This window comes from Prionailurus viverrinus, chromosome F2, assembly GCF_022837055.1.
Source record: "Prionailurus viverrinus isolate Anna chromosome F2, UM_Priviv_1.0, whole genome shotgun sequence".
In the NCBI taxonomy this organism is placed as follows: Eukaryota; Metazoa; Chordata; class Mammalia; order Carnivora; family Felidae; genus Prionailurus; species Prionailurus viverrinus.
Window position 1 is genome coordinate 69179433 of NC_062578.1, and position 25543 is coordinate 69204975.

The 25543-nt window shown below is 40.8% G+C and overlaps 1 long non-coding RNA gene across 1 annotated transcript in view; it reads right to left on the bottom strand.

Moving 5' to 3' along the window:
* The window catches only part of LOC125156573 (uncharacterized), a 136300-nt gene extending 124695 nt beyond the window's left edge, over positions 1-11605 (bottom strand). Inside the window, exon 1 of the long non-coding RNA XR_007148675.1 lies at positions 11496-11605. This is a non-coding gene — a long non-coding RNA (uncharacterized LOC125156573). The remainder of the gene's footprint in view (positions 1-11495) is intronic.
* Positions 11606-25543: the final 13938 nt, after the last annotated feature.

The following is a 25543-nucleotide window of genomic DNA, read 5'->3' on the forward strand; positions in this document are numbered from 1 at the left end:
AGAGTTGCCCAGATAATTCACAGAACTAACACCTTACGTTCTCAACTTTGACCAACACTGCAATAACATTAACGAGTACCGAGTACCGTGAGGGTGGAAGTGGGGGTCGATAGAAGAGTTATGTTAGAGATCAGCTGGGATATTAGAAGGGAAAAAATAAAGCGATTATGAAATAAAGGACAATTTAAAATGATTTAATCTTGAGTAAATAATAGCTCGGTTGTCTCTTAGGTCCACATACCCACAAATGATTCAAAAGATTTCTAGCCCGTCAGCCTGGCTCATTTTACTGTTTTGTCATTTGTTATTTAATTAGGATCAGTGTTGAATTTTGTCGTATCAAGCCTTGGAAACTTTACTTATTAATATCCCTCAGACATTGGCAACAGAAACAGTAATTTTAATTGCACAGCTACTAGCAATACGCCAGGTGCTACCTAAGTCCTTAAACACCTCTCACTTGACAATAACCAGGCAGATATAATTATACCATTTTTCAGCTAAGGAAATAGAATATCGGAGAAGGCAAGTAACTTGCCCAAGGTCACACAGCTGGCAGGTGGTAGAGTCAGGACTCTGTTTGATACCAAAGTCCTTGCTTTTGCAGTCACTAGAATTATGCTAAGGGTAAATTATTCCTCCCTGCTCTCTCTGTTCTCCCAAATCCAAGGGTGGTCATCATTATTATAATCTTGGAGCTGCTTCAAAGACATGGTGGCTCTGCAGATTCAACTAAAGGATAAGAAAAGCAAACAAAGTGAGTGTTCATTTTCAGCCTTTATGTGGGTCTTTTCATCTTCAAAGTCCTTTGTGAATATTAAACAATTAATCCCCCTGGAAGCCCTCAGCACTGGGGGAAGTGAACATTTCCATTAATGTTGATGAATGTCTATTGCTATTGGTGAAGTTTCGCCTTTCAGCCTGTGCTTCTAAAGCCTGAAAGCCTTTCCATATAAATGAAGCACATTTTCATTCCCATATCTCTCCCAGGTGTATGAGGGAGTTGCTGAGATGTCTAAACACAGTGCTTTTTAAGTACCTTTGAGGAGTTAAAAAGCTTTGCTGGTTCTGCTTCCTGAACATGAACACACACACACACACACACACACGCACACACACACAGTTTTTATGATAAACTAGAAAAGTTGATGGTGTGTGTGTGCATAATACTGGGTGCTTGCATGGTATTCCAGACAAAATGGCACATAGAGGTGGCTTCTCTGTTGGAGCTAAAGCCTTAGCTAAGCTGTACAGTTGTCTCTGTGGTGCACCTGGTTAGCACATTTGGTTGCTAGCGGAAAGGTTGGTGGTTCAAACTCACCCAGGGATAATTTGGTCTTCTTTTCAGAAATACGTGAGCAGTCCATTTCAGGAATTTATTACTCTTTTGCAAAGCACCGGTTCGGTGTTCTCGCAACTGGTCTGCTAAATCCCACCCCAGGTACTTATTAAAACCACAAGTTCCAGGACCTTGAGATTCTTATCCCGTTGTTCTCGCGAGGTGCCTGAGAATTTGCTTTTTAAAGACATATCCTCTGCCCCCAGGAAATTATTATCATCATGCAGGTTTGCACAGAATTTGTGTGGAAGACAAAATAATTGGCCCCAGAGCCACACTGCCTGGGTCTGACTCTCGCCTCTTCCCACATCGACTGAAGTTTTGCTCCTCCCGTCTGAAGTAGCCACCAGTGACTCTGGCACAACCCCACACTGTGATCGTCTGCATGCTGGTATCTGATATTTTTAGTTTTTAAAATCGTCTTGTTTGTTTTCTGTCTTTCTTAACTCACCACAAACCCAAACCTCCACGTCGTCTCTACGGTGGTATTGTGCCGTGTCCACTTAGCAAAACTGGAGCTGGACCTCTCGGACTTCCCTTCCCTTAAAGAACCAGGTTAGGGCTGGCCCTCAGAGCATTTTGCTGGAGATCTGAGAGGTGGGAGTGAGGAGTCACGGTTCTCTGAAGGTCACCGTATTGGTTAGAGGTGGTGAGGGACAGAAGCAGAGGGCAGCAGGGTCTAATTTGTCCTCACTTTTCCTCACTCCACATTCAAGTCTGCTCCCTGACATCCAGCCCTGCTAACCAACCATCACCGCAGGCCCAGCCCCAGACATTGCTCTAAGCTCTGAGATCTCACAGAGGTGGAGTCCTGAGTTGCAAATGGCCTTCCACAGACCTCTGCATCCCTCTGGGAGCTGGTCTCGCCTTTCAACTATGAAAGAATTGGAGCTCGGCAAACTCCTAATGTCTTTACTTCCGAAGAACGTAAATCCCATGAAGTCTGAGACCTAGACTATCTGCTCATTGCTGTTTCCTCAGTACCTGGAACAGGCCTGGCACTCAGGAGGCATTCTATATTAGCTGAGTGACTGATGGAAGTGATAGCCTCCTCATTCACAAATGGGGGTGATGATGCTTCCTAAGTTGAGCTGGGTGAGGACAAATGAAATATCATACAAAGAGCTCAATACTGTTCCTGGCAGATAATTAGCATGGACACAGGGATGTTGTTGTTATTCATTTTGTTTTTATGGCTTCGGAAATAATCAAATCTATCACATGGAGCCAACAATATAATACACATGTGATAAAATCTGTCTCAAGAGTCAGTGATCTCCCAACCCATCTGGGTTTAGTCCTGCCTTTGAATCATAGTGTCCTCCCAGAGAACCACAAGACCAGAGAGGATGCTAGAGATTCCTAGTACGGCACCCATGTTCAAACGATGAGGAACCAGGGATCTGAGAAGTGAAGAGATTTCCTCAAAGTTGTCCACTAGTTAGAAAAGAGGTAAAACTAAGAACACGTTTCAGTGAAGCAAGCCAGAGTCCTTTCTGTGGTCTTATGTAAAATAAAAATTTTAAAACACTTTATAACTACTCATACACATATGTGCATATATATGTATATATGTGTATACATGTATATATATGTGTATATGTATATGTGTATATACATATACACATACATATACATATACATATACGGGTAGGGTGATGATACATCTGAGTCGCCTGGGACAGTACTGTTTATGCTTATGCCGTGGTTTAATTATTAACAGTACCCCCTTCACTCTCAAAAGTGACTGGGTTTGTTCAATGAGTTATATAGATTATATAGTTTCTGCACCTACAAGAGACCCCTTTGCTCTCCACTTGCTGTATAAGCATTTGGAATGAAGTAGCCTACAGAGACAGGCATGTATATTGGGCATAGTCAACCAGAACATCACATTCACTTGGGAACAGGGACCACGTTGGGGATGGGTTCATGCTGTGATCAGAGCAGTAAGCCTTATGCCAAATGAGAAGAGCCTCTCTCTTCTCCCAGATGCACCAACAATGAAGGGGCTGGGCATCCAGAGCTGGTACACACTTCGCCAGGGGGCCTGAACATGAAGCCACCATGAGACAAAACACAACCAGGAGATGGGAGAAACTGAATCCTACTCGTTGACATCACAGGTCCTTGATCAAGCCATCTCTGAAGCTACACAAACTCTGGATGTTTTGGCTCAAAGGCGACGAGATGAGTTTTCCAGCAGCTGCAATTCAAAGAATCCTAACTAAAGTACTGACTGAAAAACATAAATGTAATAAAAGGGATGGGGCACTTGCACCGTCCCCAAGTGCTCTGGGCCAGAGTTGTTCTCTGCTAAGTTAGCAGGAGAGAGATGTCCCTGCATACCCCAGCCTCCCCATCCCACCCTCACACTGTGTGACTCAGTTACACCGGACTTTGCAACACTGACTAAGCCATTCATTCATCAATACACATACGCTGAACACTTTTTGACCCCCAAAAGTTTATATTCTACTTACGGGAAGGATTGAACAACGAAATGGCAACCGCTAAAGGTACACTGAAGTAGCAGGCCTTACGAAAGGCCCCTGCAGGCACTGTAACTGACAGACTAGGTACGGAGGTGAGCAGAGAAGGCCTCAGAGGGGAAGAGATGGAATTATTCCTGAGAGGACTGGCAGGAATCTACCACGTAGTTAAGAAATTACAGGAAATCCGGTGATAAGAGAAGCAAACGCAATCATACAGATGATAGATATTTGAGGAAATGCAAATATTTGCCGCAAGTTTGGAGGAAGAGTCTGGAGAGAGGGAACTGGCGGTTCCAGCACACCACACTAAAGTCCTTGGGCTTCTATACTGTGAGCAACGGAAGAGCGTGACGGAATCTGGACCGGGTCGTGTGGCTTCTCTTAGGCCGCCGGAACCGGACCGCTTGGTCCTCTACCTGACCAGCCGTTCCGGAAAGTGCACACAGACTCGCATAGCTTTCTTTACTGACGCACCCCTGTGGAACCTGCACCCCTCCCAGGACGAGGCGTGTTGCACATGATTCCAAACTCTTCTCTCCTCCCTGAACCCTTTGGCTAATTGACAGACAGCTTCTGCTTTATTGTACTCCTTCCTCCTGCCCCTGATCAATTTTCTTTTGCTTTGGACTAATCCTTCCTTAAGCCCTCATGCCACGTCCCTCTCTTTCGCTCTTACAGATCCAGTGATCAGATTTGCATTTTAGAAAGACTGTTACCCGGGCAAGGGTTTCAAGCAGGGAAAAACTGAAAGCAACGAGAGGCGAGAAGGAGTTACAGAAACGCAAGGGAGCGAAGAGGGAGTCGTGGGGAGGGTGGAGGGGAGGATGCTTCACAGTGATAGCCGCCACACGTGTGGGAAGGGGTGGGTGCGTTTGGGGTCTGTGCATCAAAAAGCAGTTAGCATATGTTCTGAGAGAAACCTCAGCATGTGGAGGCTTAAACGGCATTCGGAATTGAATTTCCAGGCTCAGTAAATTTACAATATGCTTCCTCAATCCATCCCACCTCCTTGCTCCTCAGCTCAGTGAAATAGCTAAATAATTAAATGCTAAAATGCTTCTTGGATATGCTTTGTTGTTGAAACACATCTGCTACACGTTGGAGGAGCCCTTCCCGGCAGATGTTCCTTTCCTTGGCTTGTTTATCTATGGAAATGAATATCTTAAAACCCCCTCCCCTGCTAAGCTTAATAAAAGGAAATCCTTTCCATTCTCATCTTCTTCACAATGCCCCTTGCGGTCCTTTATCAAACCATTAAGGACATATGCTGTGCAGCTAATTATTTTTTCTCTGCTACCGCGCTGCCTTAATCCAAGGGAAGGCCATCTTCCGCTCAAGACTTAGTGCGGGAACTAATCTGCACACCGCATTCTCTCCCAAAGAAAACAGAGTCTCTGTAGTTGAGTGAAAAGACGTTGGAAGCCAGGACTCCGAAGAGACTATGGCCTCTCTCATCAGCCCCGGGAGAGTGCAGTCTATTTGTTGAGCACATGGAGGGAAGGTATTTGATGGAGTTAAGGTTGCCCCACTGATAAACTGGAAGATGGAGAAAACAAAGAATAAATTGAGATGACATAGTGTAGATTCATCCAATCTGGGGAAGATTGGGAGCTGTGGAGGACAAGGAGTAGACAGGATTCAATATGTTCACCATAAAGACTATGAACATAAGGGAAGATTTAATAGACCTATTGGAGACATTCGTGGCCTCTGAATTGATTGAAACCCCTTGGTGCAAGAGTCACTAGGGAACTCTTACGGAAGGCATTTGCTTTCTGTTTGTGCATGGAGATGGTCAAGATTATATGAGCTCAATAAAAAAAAAAAATAACTAAGACATCTTTGAAATACAGATAAGGGAGGAAAAAAAAGGAAATTTTAATTAAAACCACATATGGTACAGCTTAGCAGCAGGAGAGACCATAGGGGCTGTTTTAAAATAATTTGCATGTCATAATATTGAAAGGGGAGAAATAGATACTTTTTCCTTTAGGGCGAGAAAAGTATTTGACTCATGAGCTCCATTTTGGGTAGCATTTAATTTCACCAAGTCCTCAGAACCTGAGCTTTTAATCATGGTTGAGTTGCCTTAGCAGCATTTGGCTTCTATTTTATAGATCAGTGTCCTGTTATAAGAAAAGGGTTGCATTAGAAACAGAGCTAGTCTACTTTTTGTTCCTATGTGAGGAAAACTAGTTTTCTCTCTAGACGCTTTTGTAGGATGCTTTTTTCAAACTTGAAATTCATGTGTCTGCCTGGACGTGTCTGCAAGTATGACTCGATTGATTTTGAGGACCATACACGACCTCTTTCCGTCTGCATCTTTTGTCGTCGGCTCAGAGATCTCTTAAATACTCCAGCAGTCCGTTTGTTCCATTTATCAACAAAAGTTGTTGCGTTTATCAACAAAATTCCTTTGCTGACACGGCAATTCTGCAAATATGGGCAAATCATTCTCCTTCCTGTTCTTGTGCGATCACCTCTCTTGTCCTTTCTCTTTACTCTCCCGTCTCTGTTTCCTCAGGTTTTTCTGCCTCCATCTGCCTTCATTAGGGTCTGGAATTCCGCTACCAGAGTTTTGGTACCTTTACCTTTTTTTATTTCTTTGTTTTTAGCTCACCCAACTTTGTTTTCATTCCAGGCTGCTTTTCTTTTCTTTCAGGCTATTTTTCTTCTGTAAAATTTTCTCCTATTTAATAAGACACTGTTCTTTTTCTTGGTGTATTTGATTCCATATTCATTTTAAAAATTTTCTTTTGGGTTACAAGATTTCACTTTTGGAAACATGTTCTTATATTTTTCCCTCTTTTTTACAATTTTATACGCCTAATATTTTCTTAATACTCTTCACTCAGACTTGGATGAAGCAAGGTATCTGCAGACCAGGTGTTTGCCAGTAATGGGTAAATTTCCTTAATTCTGCTACCTGATTGTCTACAACCAGATTTCCATCTCCCAATCCACAACTGGAGTGATAGGCAAGGCCCCCAACCCATTTTCTGGTTTCTGTAAGATATTTAGGTAACGTGTTTAGGTAACATGCTTCTATTTTATCAAACCGGGAACCTTTCCATCTCTACTGCATACATAACATGTTCTGTCTAATCTCCAAAATTCACTGCTTCTACATATTTTTTGTATTCATTTTCACTGATTATTATTGACTATCATACTTCCAAAACCTTCTTCCCAAAGTCCTGACACTTTCTGCTTGACTGTATTCTTTGGGGATAGAAGGCATAGATGGAAGAGAAGAGAATGATAACTGATTACCTGGGTGGGGGAGTGGAGTCAGTGCTCAGGCATTAGAAGTGTACTTGTCTAGTTTTAATTTTCTAGAAACCCGAGTGTCTTTATCAGGAGAATAGTCTAAGATGAGAGAATTTCCTTCCAATCTTCTTTGAAGCACACTTTGAACATGAATTAAAACTATTTTCTGGAGACCAGGTAGAGGTTTTTTTTTTTTTTTGAAATTGTATGACAATATCTTCCATTGAATTTAAAATTATTATGAATCCTTTCAAAATTTAAGTCTTAATTTTAGAAAGGGCGAACTTTAGCCTTGTTCACTGTTGTGATGGGCAGCAGGAGAATGGACAAAGCTGCATTAGGAACTGCTCAAATGCCAGATGCCATTCTTATCTGGAAGGCACCCAGCAATTAGCATCTGCTCAGTGCTTGGAACATGGTAAATGACTTCCATACAAATGAACCTTTGGGATATTACCATTCATAATGTGGGTATCGAGTATACTATAAATCACCCAATTTCCCTCATATCGATCGGTCTGCATGTTGGTTCTAAACCAAAAGTCACAGGATAACTAAATGTTTTTTTTTTAAAGACAAGATGAGTTGAAATCATTACTGTTCTTACAGATTGAAAGAAGAGAATAGGCTAAAGAAGGAAGAAAACCCCTTCCCTCTGCACATGTAATCCTCACACACCTCACACACGTCCTCACAACCACCTATGACTTGTGACTCTGATCCCATTTCTTAGTTGAGGACAACAAAGAATAACATGCTGCAGGGGACACAGCCACAGAGTGAGAACCAAGAGCTTTAATTCAGACCCAGGTCTGGCTGAATTTAGAGGGCAATTTTCTACTGTTACGTGCATCACCTACCTATAAGTTCAAGTAGTACTGGGTTTCTATCAGATCTATTTCTGGTGACAACACACGTACGAGACAAAGAAGTCTTGCTTTGGGGTCCTTCACGTCTAATGGAGATGCTCATTCCTCCTTGTTCTAGTCTCCTCTTCCCTCGAGGCCTGACATAGGTAGGTCCATGAGGGAAAGAGAAGCCAGAAACCAAACCAGTTAAAACCCTCCACTGCACTTGACCCTTCTCCTCTACTCTGTTGTCCAGCCCTGATCTTTGGACCGAGCGTGTGCTAATGTCATCAAATACTTGACAAGAATGACTGTTCTTCATGCATAAAAACAAGTTCACCTGAACTTTGTGAATATTGTGGGCTGTCTGGCAGTGGATACAATGTTTTCTGCACTGCCTCTTCCATTCTACCATACCGCTAACCTTTGGGGACTGGTATTATTTAACCGATACTTGGGCATGGAGGAAGGATGGATATAGAAAGTTCTGGGGAATACGATCCTTAATTGAGAAAAAGAGCAAATAACTGACCTACAACTCTGCAGAGGAAAGAAAAATAAATGATGTTTAAAGTGCAATGGTGAGAGCCTTCCCCAACACATCAAATCTGAACCAGAGCTGATCTACCTTCTGTCTTTAGAATAGACTGGAGGGTAGGGAAGTGGGCACATGCTTTCATGTACATTGGCCTGTCAAATTGTCTGACACAAGATATTATATAGGCTGTCCTCTAAAATCTAAAGAGAGGTGGGGCACCTGGGTGGCTGAGTCAGCTAAACATCCGACTTCGGCTCAGGTCATGATCTCGCGGTTTGTGGGTTCAAGCCTTATGTCAGGCTCTGTGCTGACAGCTCAGAGCCTGGAGCCTGCTTCGGATTCTGTGTTTCCCTCTCTCTCTGCCCCTCCCCCACTCATCCTCTGTCTCTCTCTGTCTCTCAAAAATAAATAAACATCAAAAACTTAAATCAAAAGAGAGATGAGATATTCACATGGGCATCTCTTATAAACAGTATTCTTATACCAATCTTACCACCAGTGTGTTTTAAAGTATCTGCTATCATCATCTCTTGGTGGTATGTGAGCAGTAAATAGGCACAGACCATGGGATATCGCTGGCAATACTAACACAAACAGTTAAAAGTCTTTCTCCTACTCCTCCTGCCTTCTTCTTTCCTCTCCTCTTCATCTTGCTGTGCTTTGATTGTTTTTGCTGTGCTTGGAGGTTTCTATAAAAGTGCTACACCTGTATTCTCAAAGCTAATTTCAGAGCAGGAACAAATAAAGATTAAAACCAGTTCTGGAGAAGAATCTCTAATTCTTATGGAGTAATCATGGGAGATCCTTCAGGAATAAGAAAAAGCTTCTTGTGCTTTTATTTTTTAATTTTTTTAAAAAAGTTGATTTATTTCTTTTGAAGGAGTGAGAGAGTGTGTGCAAGTGAGCAGGGGAGGAGCAGAGAGAGGGAGAGAGAGAGAGAGAGAGAGAGAGAGAGAGAGAGAATCCAAAGCAGGCTCTGGGCTGTCAGTACAGAGCCTGACGTGGGGCTTGAACTCACAAACAATGAGATCACGACCTCAGTCGAAACCAAGAGTTGAACACTTAACCGACTGAGCCACCCAGGTACCCCTTCTTGTGCTTTGAAATAGTATGTTCATCCATTCTTCTTTTTCCAAGAATTACACCTTCACTAGCTGTGTCTCCATAGCATCAAAGAGTTAGATGGAGGGGAAAAAATGAACAAACAACAAGTAAAATAAACAACAACAACAAAAAACAATTGTCTGGGTACTGGTTCCATATACACTAAGTAAATAGATGTTTTATTTTTTATTTTTTTAATCTGGATGTTAGATGCCGATGTCTGATTTATCATTTTACACCCTAGCACTCTGTCTTGCACCTGGCATATATACCCAATAAATATTTATTGAATGAATAAATTCATGAATGAATATAATGCATGGATGTGGGTAACTGATGATATTACATGAAAAGGACTTGAAGATATAAAGCCTTGAGACTTTCTTTTTTATTGACAGTGATAGAATTTAAATCAAATGGAACTTCTGTTTTTTTCATTAGGATTTTATGAATTCCCTAATGCAATATTCTTGATTGTTGTATGCTAGACAAAGGTAGCAGAAGAGGGACAATCCTTTAACTCAGAAGACATACAAGTTAGAGGTTCAGGACTTACACTAGAGTTAGAGTCTTTGTGAGTAGTTTATCTACATGTCTAAATCTACAACTGGCTACATAAAAACAAGGGGTCAAAAGGAGAGCATATCTGGCATTATTCTGCATGGAAAATGGCAGGACATGGGTCACAAGGTAGAAAGAACAAGGAAACAGATTTTAGCCAGATAAGAAATGCTTGTCCTGCAACATGAGCCTCCACACGAGAATGAAAGAGTAGCTTCATAAAATAGTTATTTCCTCCAACTCTGGAGATATTCAGTGCATTTCTATGTACAAAGTACCCAGAGTAGAGCTTTGACATATAAGACTATTATATAAACATTTCTTCAATGAAATGAAAGCCGGAATACCTGAAATACTGGGTAGATGACTCGTGTGTTTTCTAAAAGTTTTAACTCATGGCTTATATGATGGTTGGGGTATTTTAGATGAAAGTCACAAACAGGCTCTAGAATTTGGGGACCTCAAGAAAATTTTATTGAAAGGCTAATTCACAGAAGTGGATGCACAGGAGTAAAGAGAGGCCAATGAGTTGGTATGGGATTCAGGCTCCAGTTACCATCTCTGGAATGAATGCAAGCTCCAGCTATGTTCGTTCAGTATTTTCATCATGCTAACTCATACTCAAATTCCAGAAAGGGAACATCTGATGGACCTCATCTCTTGGGCCATGTACACAGCCTTTTGATTAGACTATGCATTAACTGGAAAACCAGACTGTAACTACTCAAGAGGTTATTCCTCAAGAGGAAAGGAAAGTATAATTTCCAAAAGAAAGTGTAATGGATACTGGGTAAGCAAAAAACAACGAAAGCCCATCGTATCCTCTAAGCCTCTTCCAGCTCTGTGATTCTGTGGAGCCCTGGTAATATGACATCATGAACTTTCAGTGGACAGGGTTCATGACCTCCTGACTCCACGAGCATTTTGTCCACAGACAGACAATTGCCTTGCAACCCTTTCTGATGAGGTCAAGGAAGTCTGAATGCACAAGTGGATATGTGCATCTTCTCTTCTCAACATGCAGGTAGTCACTCTGGATAGAAGAAAGCCATGGGCTTGGGAAACAGGATTATCCGTGTTGTCTCTTGAGTATGGGCTCTGGAGCCAGACAGCTTGACTGAATCTTGTCTCAGCCACATACTGAGGGTCACCTTATGCAAATTACTGAACCTATATACATGTTTCAGTTTATTTCATTGTACCTACCTCATAGGCTTCTTATATGTATGGGTTAAATTAAATAACACATGTCATTAGACTGGCACCTATATAGCCCTCAGAGTAGATGACATTTTTATTACTATTAATATTAAAACTACCAATAATGTCACTGCTGTTACCTTATTGAGTAGGATACATCTCAGACACCCATGGCTGGTCCAAGGCACATTTGCAAAGGTGGCCAATCACTTCTTCTAGATATTTCTCTTCAGGAAGAGAAGAAAAGTACCTAAGATATAAGCAAAATACTTATTGAGAGAAATGGAGGGAGAGAGCTCAAAGCCTGTCATTCTTTATGCTCAAAACACCTTGGAAATGGCTCTACTACGCTGGGTGAAACAGAAACTCTTAGACTTTCAAGGATAATCACACTTAAAGGAAAACAGAACAAAACAAATGAAAAACAAATAGTAACGACAAATGCCTTTATTTTCTCTTTCCTTTGAGGGCATAGCTTTTTAAAAGACATTTTCTTCATATTATTACAAAAATACTCTCCATAATCTATCGAAACAGAGAAAACATTAGTAGATTGTGCTAGCTAACCACCACATTAGCCAATTGCTGTTTGGCATTTCCACTAGCACTTTCTATGTACACAGTCTGGATAGAATAGATTTGAGTGATATAGAACCGAGATGCTTTTGAAAATGAAGTGGGTACAAGTTATAATTTTGAGTGGGCTGGCTCTGGATACCCCATTAAGTGGAAAACCACTTAGGATATAAATCCCCTTTCAGGCCCCAAAACAATTTAGCAGGAACTCAACCTCTTGGAACCTTTGTGGTTGAAGTGAGCCACAACAACCCTTCACCTAGTAAAACCGAAGGCGTTTCCAATGATTTGATTCACAGAACGCTGTCCTACGGGGGTGTCGGTCCTGTGTCCCCCCCCCATTAGCGACCCTTGTTTAATTGGGGCTTTAATAAAATCTCAAAATGCTTCGGTTTTGTAGGAGTTACTAACATATTCATTTCCCAAAACTACTGACATAACAATGTGCATTACATGTGGACACTCTTCCTGTCAGTACTCTCAGAAATACTGTGAGGAGGTAGCAACCCATTTTGCAGATGAAGAAACTGGAGCCCAGAGAGAGGAAAAGATTTGCCTCAGTTCACACAGCCTCCAAGTGGCACAGTAGAACAAATTCCTACATTTTGACATTAAGATCTTCTCTTTACTCTCTACGGTTCCCGTTGCATCGTTTTGAGACTGAGGTTGCCATTTGCCTCTTTCTAAAAGATGCCTTGGGTCCCAAGATTGGGTTTCCAGGTTGTGGATCCCAATGCCTCTTGGCAGCCACTGAGAAAGCCTTTTAGGAAACGAAACACCTAAGGTGGACAAAACTCAAAGAGAAAACAAAAACAATGCATTTATATGGGCTTCTTGCCCATTGTCTGAATCATTCAGAGGGGGTCACGAAGAAGAATAAAGGCAGAGTAAGACTCCATTTCACTGTTAATGGATTTTAACTCACTTTTAATTCAACAGTGAATGGAAGCATCTATTGTTTTTGCAGATCTAACATCCCATTATATCTCTAAAGTATCATTGGCTGTTTTTATCAATGTTGGCATGGATGCAACTCTAGTAAAATGCAGAATATTTTAACCCAATTTCCATTTTTTTCCCAATTACCATTCAATTCACCCGATACTGGCCACATGGCAAACTTGTCCACATTCCAGGTGTCAGTTCTGTGGTATTTTTTATCTTAGCAATAACATTTAATATAATTTACTTAATTGAAAAATAATGTATGTAAACTGAAGTACGTTTGGAAAATATGGAAATTTATAAATTAATAACATAAAGATCACTGTGGTCCAAATACCCAGAAACAAAGACAATTAACAGTGTATGAAGTTTTTTACTATGCATAGGCACATATTTTAAACAAATCAGAGATATTTTCTATATAAATTTATAACCTGCTTTTTCAAACTTAGTAATATATCATAAAGACTTATTTAAGTCATTTGTATCTTCTAAGAATTTATTTTTAAAAGCTGATTATTTGGCTTCATAATTTTAAAAACTAATTTCCCAGGGATGCCTGGGTGGCTCAGTTGGTTGAGCGTCTGATTTCAGCTCAGGTCATGATCTCGTGGTCTGTGGGTTCGAGCCCCTGGAGCCTGCTTCGGATTTTGCGTCTCCCTCTCTCTCTGCCCCTCCCCACTGATGCTCTGTCTCTCTCTCTCTGTGTCAAAAATAAATAAACATTAAAAAAAATAAAAAAATAAAAACTAATTTCCCATTAGATTTTTCTTATTCACTTCGTACCTTTTCAAATAACACTCAAAGATATCACTGTATACAAAGTTTTATACACAGCTGTATCTGTGAGGATTATCTTTGGCTGAAAATACAAAAAAACTAACTACTAGTATCTTAAATGATATAGATATTTTCCCAACATAACAAGACATCTGGAGGTAGAAAAACACGGCTGGGGCAGTGGCTAAATGACTGACACCGAAGAAAGACTCAAGCTCTTTCTATCTTTTCTCACCCCTAAGCTGAGTATTTGCTTTTTATTTTTATGTTTTTGGAGCTCTTAGCTCCAGACATCACATATGTACTCAAGGAAGGAATGACCTGGCCACACTCCAACAGTGTGATATCCATGTATCTACTCTAGCTGCAAAGGACTCTGGGAAAGTGAATATTTAGCTCCTCTAACCTCCATATAAAATGAGGTCAAGAGAGAGAGGAGTTGGCAATACGTATTGGGTTGGTCAACCAACAATGTCTGACATAATCTATAATATAAAATAAGAATTTTCTCCCTATAGGAAAAATCCCTAGAAGGGATACTTTAGAATTTTATTGTTTCCCTGATATAAAAGAAACACATGTTTATTGCAGAGAACTAGAAAAGCTCAGAAAATCATAGAAAATAAAATATCTTACCACTTTAGCAGACAGAGATAGCCAGCCCATCTTCCATCAATGTCATATCTACATCTAGTCTTTATTCTACAGTCACTCAGACAACTCTTTATGGAAGCAGGAATTAGGGGCTATTGTAATAGACATGCTCACGAGTCCCAAGAATCTAAATGTACACCTGAGAAACAGGCTCACAAACTCAGTCCAGGCAATTGTTTCTAGTGTTGTGCTTCATAAAACTCTATCTACCCCGATAAGTTCATTGACTTTCATGGAGGACAAGAATTAAAACAAATAGATATACACTACACTATATTTAATAACATGATCATACACAAAGTATTAAATAATATAGGGCAGAATTAGTTCTTTTGGCCATGGAGGGTGGGGAAAGGAGTTCAAGAGAAACTTCTCAGGAAAGGTGATTCCAGAATAAGTTTTAAAGTCTAGTTGTGGGGTGCCTGTGTGGCTCAGTTGGCTAAGTATCCGACTTAGGTCGGCTCAGGTCATGATCTCACAGTCTGTGAGTTCAAGCCCCACGTCAGGCTCTGCGCTGACAGCTCAGAGCCTGGAACCTGCTTCAGATTCTGTCTCCCTCTCTCTCTGCCCTTCCTCCACTCGCACTCTGTCTCTCTCCCTCTCTCAAAAATAAACATTAAAAAAATATTTTAAGTTTAATTGTAATTTTCCATGGGAACAATGGCAGGTAGCAGTGATAGAAATGAGTGTTCAAGATTCAGAAAAAAGCATGCAGAAAGCACAGAGGAGTGAAAACAGAGTGCATACTTGAAATTACAAATAAATGAGGGCTTAACAGATCATAAAGTTTGCGAGATAGCTATTTAATAGAAGCAGATAATTCTGGAAAGAGAACAAGACTCTAAAGAGCTTTACAGTTCATGCAACAGAAGAGCCACTCTGTTCTGCCCAAGTGCTAATGGAGAATCCTGGGATGGGTGCTGAAGCAACGTGGTGTCTTGATCATGTTACCTCTGCACAAAGGCAGGCCATCAGTTCAGAGTCCTTTGAAGCAACGGGTTCTACCTCCTCTGGAAGCCTCTCTTCCTGAGAACACAGCCCTAAGGAACTACTGGTGTGCTCTAATGGAAACTTCCTTGACATGGGAATCCCAAGGATAATCACCACCAACATCATTATTATCATCTTCCTATCAGTAACTGTAGTATCTTGAACAACTTGCACATTCCCGTAACCAGAACTAGGAGCTTCATGCATGTCATATCACAAGAATTTCAAGCAGCTTCTGTTAAAGCTTTATTCTTGGGTGCCAGCACTTCGGATCGTTACTTCAGTCACGACCAGGTGGCTGAGCATGTCAGGCTCAGTTCCTGCTCTGCCTTCACCCAAAATTTTAAAGGAACGGTTGTACATTTATTGATTTTACATAGTTACAGGATAAGGAGTTTCTCTACCCTGACCTCCTACCTGGGTCCTAAAACTTTCCCACTTCCTTTGTCGGCCAGGCATATAGTAAATTAGGAAATAGGAAGGAAGCCTTTTATACTACAATTCAAAGCACAGAAAAGAAATGGAAACCCATTTAGCTTAATAACACCAAAGAGCATGGGGGAGGGGAGCCTGTTAGGGTCCAGATTGTCTTACAGTTGGTTTGACTCTCGCAAAGGAATATTCTCTTCACCTTTCTTCTCCACCTATTTGCAACCCAAACCGTCTCAAGAAAAGATTCGTGAGTCTAAGAGGACAGGTATGGCGGAACATCCGGGAGAAGGGTAGGATAGGAGAAGAGGCGTTTAGGAGTCAGGGGCATGGCAAAGGAGGAGTTGTAAGGAGGAGGGACTCAGTGAGGGGAACATCTGGGCCATGCCAGTTAAAGCTAAAGTCTCTCCATGCTCCCCTAGGAGCTGGCAATCTGGATAGGATAGGATAGGATAGGATAGGATGGAATGGAATGGGATGGAATGGAATGGAATGGAATAGAATAGAATAGAATAGAATAGAATAGAATAGAATAGAATAGAAGAACATGTCCAATTCTCCAAATTCCTTGACTCAGTGTGGATTATTATAATAGGCAAAATAAACCCGAAGAAAGAGTGGACTACATAGGTGCTACCTACACACTCTCAGGAGACAGAATCCCTTACCAGCTGTAAGATTTTAGGCTAATGAGCTCTTTTGTGTCTCAGTTTTCTCATCTACAAGATGAAGATGAAAATATTACATGCTTCTTAAGTCCATGGAAGAAAGAAAGAAAGAAAGAAAGAAAGAAAGAAAGAAAGAAAGAAAGAAAGAAACAAAGAAGGTAAAATGTGTGAGGGGCAAGGCACCCGGGTGGCTCAGTTGGTTAAGCAGCTCATGTCACGATCTCACAGTTGGTGAGTTCAAGCCCCACGTCGGGCTCTGTGCTGACAGCTCAGAGCCTGGAGCCTGCTTCAGATTCTGTGTGTGTGTGTGCGTGTGTGTGTGTCTTTGCCCCTCCCCTTCTCTCTCTCTCTCTCTCTCTCTGTCTCTCAAAAAAAAAAAAAAAAGAAAGAAAGAATAAAAAAATTAAAAAAAAATTATGTGAGGAGCTTAGGTCCTTGGGGTTAGCAAACTCTCTGCAAAGGGCCAGATAGTAAATATTCTCAGATTTGCAGGCCATACGGTCTCTGTCCCAGCTACTCAACCCTGCTCTTGCGGCAAGGGAAGCAGCCCTAGACAATATGTCAATAAACGCGTGTGGCTGTGCTCCAATAAAACTTTGTGTCCAAAACCAGATGGTGGGCCAGATTTGGCCTGCAGTTGTAGTTTATGCACCCATAGGTTAGAACATTACTGGACATACGGTAAAGTATTCATAAATATCAACTGTTATTGTTATTATTATCGATTGAGGGCCACGTCCTTCCAGATTCTTTCTGTTTGACAATTAGCCAGTAGTAAAATCTTCTACAATAATGTCCTCTAGTAATTTTCCAAAGTCAAAGACATGATAAAGACATTACTTTCTTTATATTGGACTTCCCTATAATATGTATTTTTATAAATAAGTCCTACTTTAAAATACATATATGTGTTAAAACTAATAGACTAGACTTGACAAAGCTTCCTTCTACTGCCACGAATGCTTATCATCCCAAATGTTCACAACTCCTTTCCATGAAGATTTAGGTTTCAAGGCTGCCTTGTAGGATGCAGGCTGCTGCACAGCTTGTACATGGGCGAGAGCCAATTTTTAACAAGGCTGGTTCTTCTCAGCACCATCCTTTCTGCCACCACTGTTACTATCATCCAGAAAATTCTCATTTCTCAAAGAGAGCCCCCAAGCTCCAGGAGCTGGTTCTGCCAGTGTCTCGGCATCTTTCCTGGGGGCCCATCTGTTTATACTGCTCAGTCAAGGCCTAACAGCTCAGAACATATGGCTGGGACTTCTCATCTTGGAGAGTGGAAGCTGACAAATACTTAAGAACATGCATTTGGTGTGGGAGGCATGCTGGCTCAAAGAAACTTGGTATATTTGTAAGCCTGGGGCTCGCAGGGGGAGATTACCTGAGTTCCCTGAAGGGAAAGAAGAACCTTCCCATTTCCACAAGAATAAATGGAAATGATTATATATTAGTATTATATTATTCTGTCTATACAAACACAAAAAGAGAGTGTCAGAAAGTTTGAAGGACACGTCCCAGTTGAAACTGGGATAAACTGGCAAACAGTGAACTAGTTTGCAAGTATTCTGTCACAACGGGGTTCTTGACATTTATTTAATCAGAATATCCCTTTCCCAACCACCCCAAATAAGTAGAATTTTACTCTACATTGGAATGTCAAATGGCCCGTGAATAGATGTTGCAAGCATAAATCCGGGGATAAATACAGCTGGACAAAACACATTGGAAAAACCCTAGAGATGGGTGCAAGGTAGGCAAATAGTATATATCTGAACATGAAAATTTCCACAATAAGACATATTTTTTTAAGTTTGTTTATTTATTTTGAGAGAGATAGCACGAGCAGGGGAGGGGCAGAGAGACTAAGAGAAAGAATCTCAAGCAGGCTCTGCACTGTCAGCCCAGAGCCCAATGCGGGGATTGAACTCATGACCCATGAGATCATGACCTGAGCTGAAACCAATTCAGATGCTTAACCAACTGAGCCCCCCAGACACCCCAACAATAAGACACATTTTTATCAGCTTGTCAGGCTCTGTGCACCTGCAGTCTTTCAAGAACTAATTATCCTTGGGGCGCCTGGGTGGCTCAGTAGGTTAAGCAGCCAACTTCAGCTCAGGTCATGATCTCGCAGTTCATGAGTTCAAGCCCCACATCAGGTTCTCTGCTGTGAGCACACAGCCTGCTTCAGATCCTCTGTCTCCCTCTCTCTCTGCCCCTCCCTTTCTGTCTCGTGCATGCATGCTCACTCTCTCTCTCTCTCTCTCAAATAAATAAATATTTTTAAAAAGAACTAGTTATCTGAGAATGAATCCATAAACAAGGCAGCCATGGTCCCTGCTCTCATGCAGTTTATAGTCTAGTGGGAGGTTATTAAATCCATTAGGGCCCCAGAATGAAAGCAACAGCATTGTGCAAGGGTTTACTGGAGAGCATTTAATGAAGGGTCTACTGAGTTCTGAGCAAAGTGAGAGGAACTGGAAGGAACAGGGAAGCACCTTAGGACTTACAGCAGTGAGGAGCTGATGCCACCTCTGGGACTGAAGAGGCAAGAGGAAGGAATGGTGTGATCAGAACTTGGCAAGAAAACAAAACCTCAGAAGAAGGCTTCCTAACAGGACCTCTGACTGCAGAGAAACATAGCCAGAGGCAGGAAAACCACAGCAAAGCAGAGAGCGAGTAGTTGCGGGAGATAGACTGTCTTGCTCTCTCTAAAGTCCTACCATGGACTCTCAGTAACCAGAGATCCACAAAACCTGTAACCTTGTGAAGTCAGCGTCCTGAGGCACAGGGTATAGTTAAAGGGTGGCAAACTGATTATTTTGGGTGGGGATTTTGAAAATTAAGAATAACCAGCTTACTTGTGGTATATTCTCAAGGTCTAGTGTCTACGAAGGATACATAGTAGGTCTTCAATTCATGCTTATTTAACAGAAATGGCAAATGGAAAGAAGTGGGCTTTGGAGTTAGCTCAATATGGACCAGAACTCCAAGTCTGTCTCTTCAGAGGCTGTGGGATATTAGGCAATTTCCTTAATCTCTGCTCCAATTTCCATAACTATAAGTTAAAAATAATGTTTTCTTCACAGGGACTTCATGGAAAATAAAAGAAAGAGTATTAAAAAAAAACACTTGGCACGTAGGAAACTTTCAAACAGTATTATGTTCTTTCCTTCTTTTTCTTATACCATTGCATCCTTATTACTGTAATAATTCCAGGAATTTAGAGCCCAGCAAGCATAAAATTCAATGTTGGACATAACTGGCAAATATTTTAACAAACTTAAAAGTGTTAAAAACAATCTTTCAAAATGATAGCAGAAGAGAAATAATGCTAGCCTTAAAAGAGGTTAAGGAAACCAACCTAAAGATTACAGTCATCTAAAATTCCACTCCTTAAAATAGCTTTTTGATTTTTACATCAGAGCATTTTGGACAATCGTTTAAAAATGTTGTAAAAGTTGCCATCCCTGGGGTGATGAATGTGCTTCTAATCTCTCCCTACTCTGCTCCTCTCCTGCAGAGTTATTTGTCCCAAACCAGAATTGATTATATCACGTTCGCCTCTTAAATATATTTCCCATGTGCCTGTAGCACAAAGTTTAAACTTCTTAGCAAGACATCCAAAGGTTTTCCTAATCAAACTCCAAAATATAGCTCTAATCCAATCTTCTAGCACTCTACACTACAGATCAGCTCACTAAACTACTCACACTTGGCGATACATTTTCATATCTCTGTTCCTTATTGTTCCCTCTGCCCATATCTCCCTTCTTGTCCAGGTGAAAACTTATTCATTCTTCAAATCTTGGCTTCTTCAGTGTTGCTTCCTTGGAAAATAGGTCATTCTTTTTCTTCTGTTCCCACAGTGCTTTATTATAAGTCTTAATTCTGCCTTGCATTACGATTCCTTGTATCTCTACCTCCCTAGGCAATTCAGCTTAGATTCAAAGTGCAGAGCCTGTATGTACTACCTATAGTAAATACCACTTAATTAAACAATTATAGTTAGAGTAAGGAGTAAGGAGGAATTCATTACAGTGGGCTTTCAAAGGAAGGTTCATGTGAAATGAATGTTAACTTGGTAAGGTGAGGAATATGGGTGCTTTAATAAAGGAAATGCCGAGGCCACTGCTTTGAGAATGAGACGGAGCAACAGTGCTTTGGTGGATGAACAAATAAGTAGGATACAATTTAGGGAGAGGCAGTGGAAGTTAAAGAACATGACAACAACTAATCCTCGATGCTTTGGTTTCCCCATGCAGCCTTCCCACTTCAATAGGAAATGGTCCTGTTCTGTTGCTCCCACAATCTTTAGCGTTTCTTTGGCCCATCTAGACCTGCTGTTATTAACTGTGCATTTCTTCCTCACTAAGTTACAAGCTTCCTGAAAGCTGAAACTGTATCTCATTATCCTCAACCTGTGCACACACATCAGTGAATTGTTGTTAAGTAGAATGATGAAAGAACTAAGTTTGACTTTGTTGGAAGGGACAACAGAGGGGCACCACCATCTGCCCCCTCTTTCTCCCCCTCTCTGCACACAAAAAAGAGAAAAATGCTTATTTATTCATTTACCTTATATTTTATCAAGCACTTGCTATGTGTCAGTTCCTACTGAGGGGGTGGAGATATAACAGAGAACAAGACAGACAAAGTTCTCAACTTGATAGAGCTTATCCTTCACTAAAGGAGACAAACAATGAATAAACAAATACAAAGTAACATATTTCAAGTGGTGGTAGGTGCTGTGAAGACAGGTAAAGTTGGGTAAGGGTCTTAGAGTGATAGGGTAGCAATATGAGAAGTTAATTTTCGCCAGATGGTCGGGAAAGGCATCTCTGTGCGTGTGCCCTATGATCTGAGATGCATATATTGTGAGGAATGAAGTCACACAGAGATAGTGCAGTTAGAATGTGCCAAGACTTTCTCAACCAATTATTGAAACTTCCCATAGGCTCATTTAACAAGTCCTTCAAAGGGAAATCAGATTCATGGAGCATAATTTTTTTTTCATAGTCCCTCAGCATCCATTACCAATTATTTCATTAGTTTCTGAACATTTTCTTTTATTACTTATTCAATTGCTCACTAATTTCTGAAATGATATTTGGTTTATGTTAACTTCCAGGTTATTTTGTCCACAGACACGTTGAAAATTAGAATTTCTTTCCTTAATCATATCCATTATCCCTTCTTTATAAAGTCTCATTTCAACATTTATTGGCAATGACAAGTTTGATGGATATCATTGAAAGGCAAAAGAGCAGAGATATTTCCTTATTGATTCCAGGACACATAGCATTTGAAGTGCATTCCCATCAAATCTACTTAAGAAATATTTGTTGAATGTCTTCTGTGGGCCAACCATTGTTCTGCCTGATGCATCAGTGAAAAAAACCCCTCAGGTTTCCCTCCTCTCATGGAGCTTATATTCTTATAGGAAGAGACAGAAAATAAACATAGGACATATGTAAATTATATTGTATGCATAAAAAATGATGAGTGCTGTGAAAGAAAAAAAAAGACAATGTTGAGCCACGTATGAGGAATTGGCTGGGATTACTGGTGCTATGGAGCACCTTAGACTTTACAGAGAGAAGAATGTTTGAGGAGAGGTGCCTGTGTGTTCAAGGAGGCCAATGTGGCTGGAGTGGAGAGAGCTCAAAGACGAGACGTAGAGGATAGGAGAGACGGGAAACAGGAACCAGATACTGTGAGGCCACGGAGCTGTGTTCAGAGCTTATGTTAGTTTTCTTTCAATTTTCTGTCTTTCAATACTAGCCTGAAAAATGCAGTTCTAGAGTGAACAGGGCTAGTGAGCAATGTGATTGAGGTTACATACCACTTTGGAATTGACAATGTGTTTTTACATATATTCATTCATTTAACTCCACAAATCTTCAAGTTCCTATTATTCCAGTTTTAAAATGAAGAAACGAAGCCTTAAAGATGTAACAGTCTTGATGTCTCTGCTAAGATATGGAAGATCAAGGTGTACTTCATATCCAGGAACGTCTATTAGAATGTCTACTAGTCTACTAGTAGGTAACCTACTACCCTACTGCCCTAGGTTATAGGTTACCTTCCTCTAACCAGTTACACTCTTATCTTCCTGGGATTACCTTATCTGCCATTGAAGTGATGGACTTTCATCCGCTCTCTTTTCTGCAGCAACAGTCAATCTGACCAAGTAGTTTCCTTATTTCAGTGAGTTCCCAGTTATTAGTGTGGTCTGCATGACACTGAATAGATGGGTTGTATCTCTCTCTCTCCACCTTGGCACAGCCCAGTGAACTATAGTATATTCACTGCCTTTTATCCTTGGGTTTGTTGCAGGTCCATTGCACATGGTGTTCTCTCTGCGTGGAAAAAAATTCCCTCTTGTGCCCCTAATTATTGCTGCTTTTCATATCTCAGCTCAATCATTTCTTCATATCACCCCTTCCTTGCACTCCTGGGATCTCAAAAGCATTTGTTCAATGAAAAAGACTCTGTAGTCTCAATAAATAGTTGCTAGATGAATGCATATACAAATGAGTAAAAGTCTGGATGTAAAGGCCACGTTATTTTCATAATACCCACTATTCTCACATGCAAGTAATTTATACAAACGTATGATTCATACAGAAAGGTAAGCCAGAAGGAACCTTTGCTAAGCAGCAAGAACAGAGCTATGCACAGTTAGCCAGTTAATACATCATTTATTTTTATGACAAATATGCTAATTTAGATACTCAACACATATTTGCTGATTTGTTCATCAAGGGGAAGTTGCAATTATGTTGTATTTAACCATAAAACCTACACCTGTATAGGCAATTTACAGCTTGCACTGTACTTACTCTAGCTCACTGAAACCTTGTAAAGGCCCTGTGATGTGGTTGTTAACACAACATAGCCCTGACTGTCATTGGCTTAACCAAGTGTTTTATCAACGCACCAGTGACTTCGACGACACAAAACTCAAAATCATTCATAATTTTGCTGAGACAAGATCTTAAAACTTGTGTTATAGCCATTTAACAAGTTAGTAAGCCTAATTAACCATTTAACATACTCATGATATCATGGCTTTGTTTTTCTTCATAAAAAAGAAAGCTGAAGCAAAATGCTGCTGAAGAGAAAATAGAAGTATCTAAGAAAGAGATTTTGGCTGGGGGCGAATGACTGACTGTAGTGACAGTGCCTGATGTAATGCTGCAAAAATCTGGGCTGCCTACCTCTTCATCCCAGGGAAGTGCCAGGGTCACAAGAACATATTCAACAGCAACAAATTAGGTCAGTCAATATTTCCCCCAAATTTTGTGAACGGGATAGAAACTGTTTATTTCTCTTTTTTCTTCCATTCAGTTCTATCACACGTCACAGCTACTCCCACACCTCATATGTCAGAGCCCCCTCTAATTGTACATCTTCCCAGCCAGGTGCCTTTGCCACGGTCCTTCTCTCCCTTCCCATTTTGTCGGGGTTCTGCATTCAGTGTCCAGAGTATGAGATTGTGAAGTTGTCAAGCACTTGGCAACTTGGAAAGCAAGGAGGGATAACTATTTTACGAGCTCATCCAGAATTCTCCTTTAATGGACACAGACAGGGATAAGCTGGGGCATTTTCATAATAATTCTGTTCTGTTTCTCATGAATTATGACCTGCAGAAAAGTGAGTATTTTCTTGGTGAATGCTAAGTGTTTACAGAAAATCGTCCCCATGTAGAGTGCAGAAACTCATGCTCGGAAAAGGTGTATAAATTTGACACTGTTTTCCTACAATGTTAATGACAATTTTGTTACCTTCTCACAGCTCTGTAAAAGGGGAATTACCTCTACTCACCGTGTCCTTTTCTTTTACTTGCTTTTGACCTTGAACTTGCTCAAGACCCAAGCTCTGCTTCTATATGTTGTCCCCCATTTTGTACACAAATGATCTCTTTTAATGGACCCAAGCCCTAACTGGTTTTTATCTTTGCTGCTACTGGGGAAGTAATATCAGCTCATCATGGATGCTCCAGTCCATGACCAAGAATGGGCAGCGCTGTATGTCCAAGATTCAAAGCTACTAGAATGCAAAACTGCAGCTTATACATGGCCCCAAGCACTTGTCACAATATCCTGGAAGGTTATTTCGTGAGTTCTTAGACAAAACAGAATTGCGGCCGGAGTCAATTTGATCTTTGGTGTTTTGTTTTTGTTTTTTCCTTCCTTTTCATCATATACTTATGCAACTTATTATTTTCTTTTTTAAATATAATTTATTGTCAAATTGACTTCCATACAACACCCAGTGCTCATCCCAACAAGTGCCCTCCTCCATGCCCATCACCCAGTTTCCCTCTCTCCCACCCCCCATCCACCCTCAGTTTGTTCTAAGTCCTTAAGAGTCTCTTATGGTTTGCCTGCCTCCCTCTCTGTAACTTTTTTTCCCCTTCCCCACCCCCATGGTCTTCGGTCAACAATAGCCAAACTATGGAAAAAGCCTAAATGTCCATCAACTGATGAATGGATAAAGAAGATGTGGTTTATATATATAGTGGAATACTACTTGGCAATGAGAAAGAATGAAATCTGGCCATTTGCAGCAACATGGATAGAACTGGAGGGTATTATGCTAAGAGAAATAAGTCAGGCAGAAAAAGACAGATACCATATGTTTTCACTTATATGTGGATCTTGAGAAACTCAGCATCTTATTATTTTCTACCTTACTCTCTTGACATTTAAGTTAACACTTCCAGCCCTTCGCAGAGCATAGCCTCTTTTATTCTGTTCCAAACTATGCCACCTGCCAAGAGACTTGACTCTTCCACTCAAAAGTTCTACATTCTTCTTACACAGGAGTGGGAAGGCAGCACACAGTTGGATTTTGGAGTGCGGATTTTGGTAGCCCACAGTTTGATTTCCAACATTCCTGAGTGCTTACTTTCGAGGAATAAACCTAAGTCGATGTTCATGTTCATCATGTAATAGATGCCTGGTTCAGTACCACTCCATCCCTGTGACTTCAAAGCAATCTCACATGCTGATCTCTACTAGGTGTTAATTTATTTCCATGACTTAACACAATTTGCCTTTGAGTTGAAAATCTCTAGAAATCTCCAACACAAAGGACTCCATTTTAGCCAGAAGTATCCAACAGACCTTTCTAAG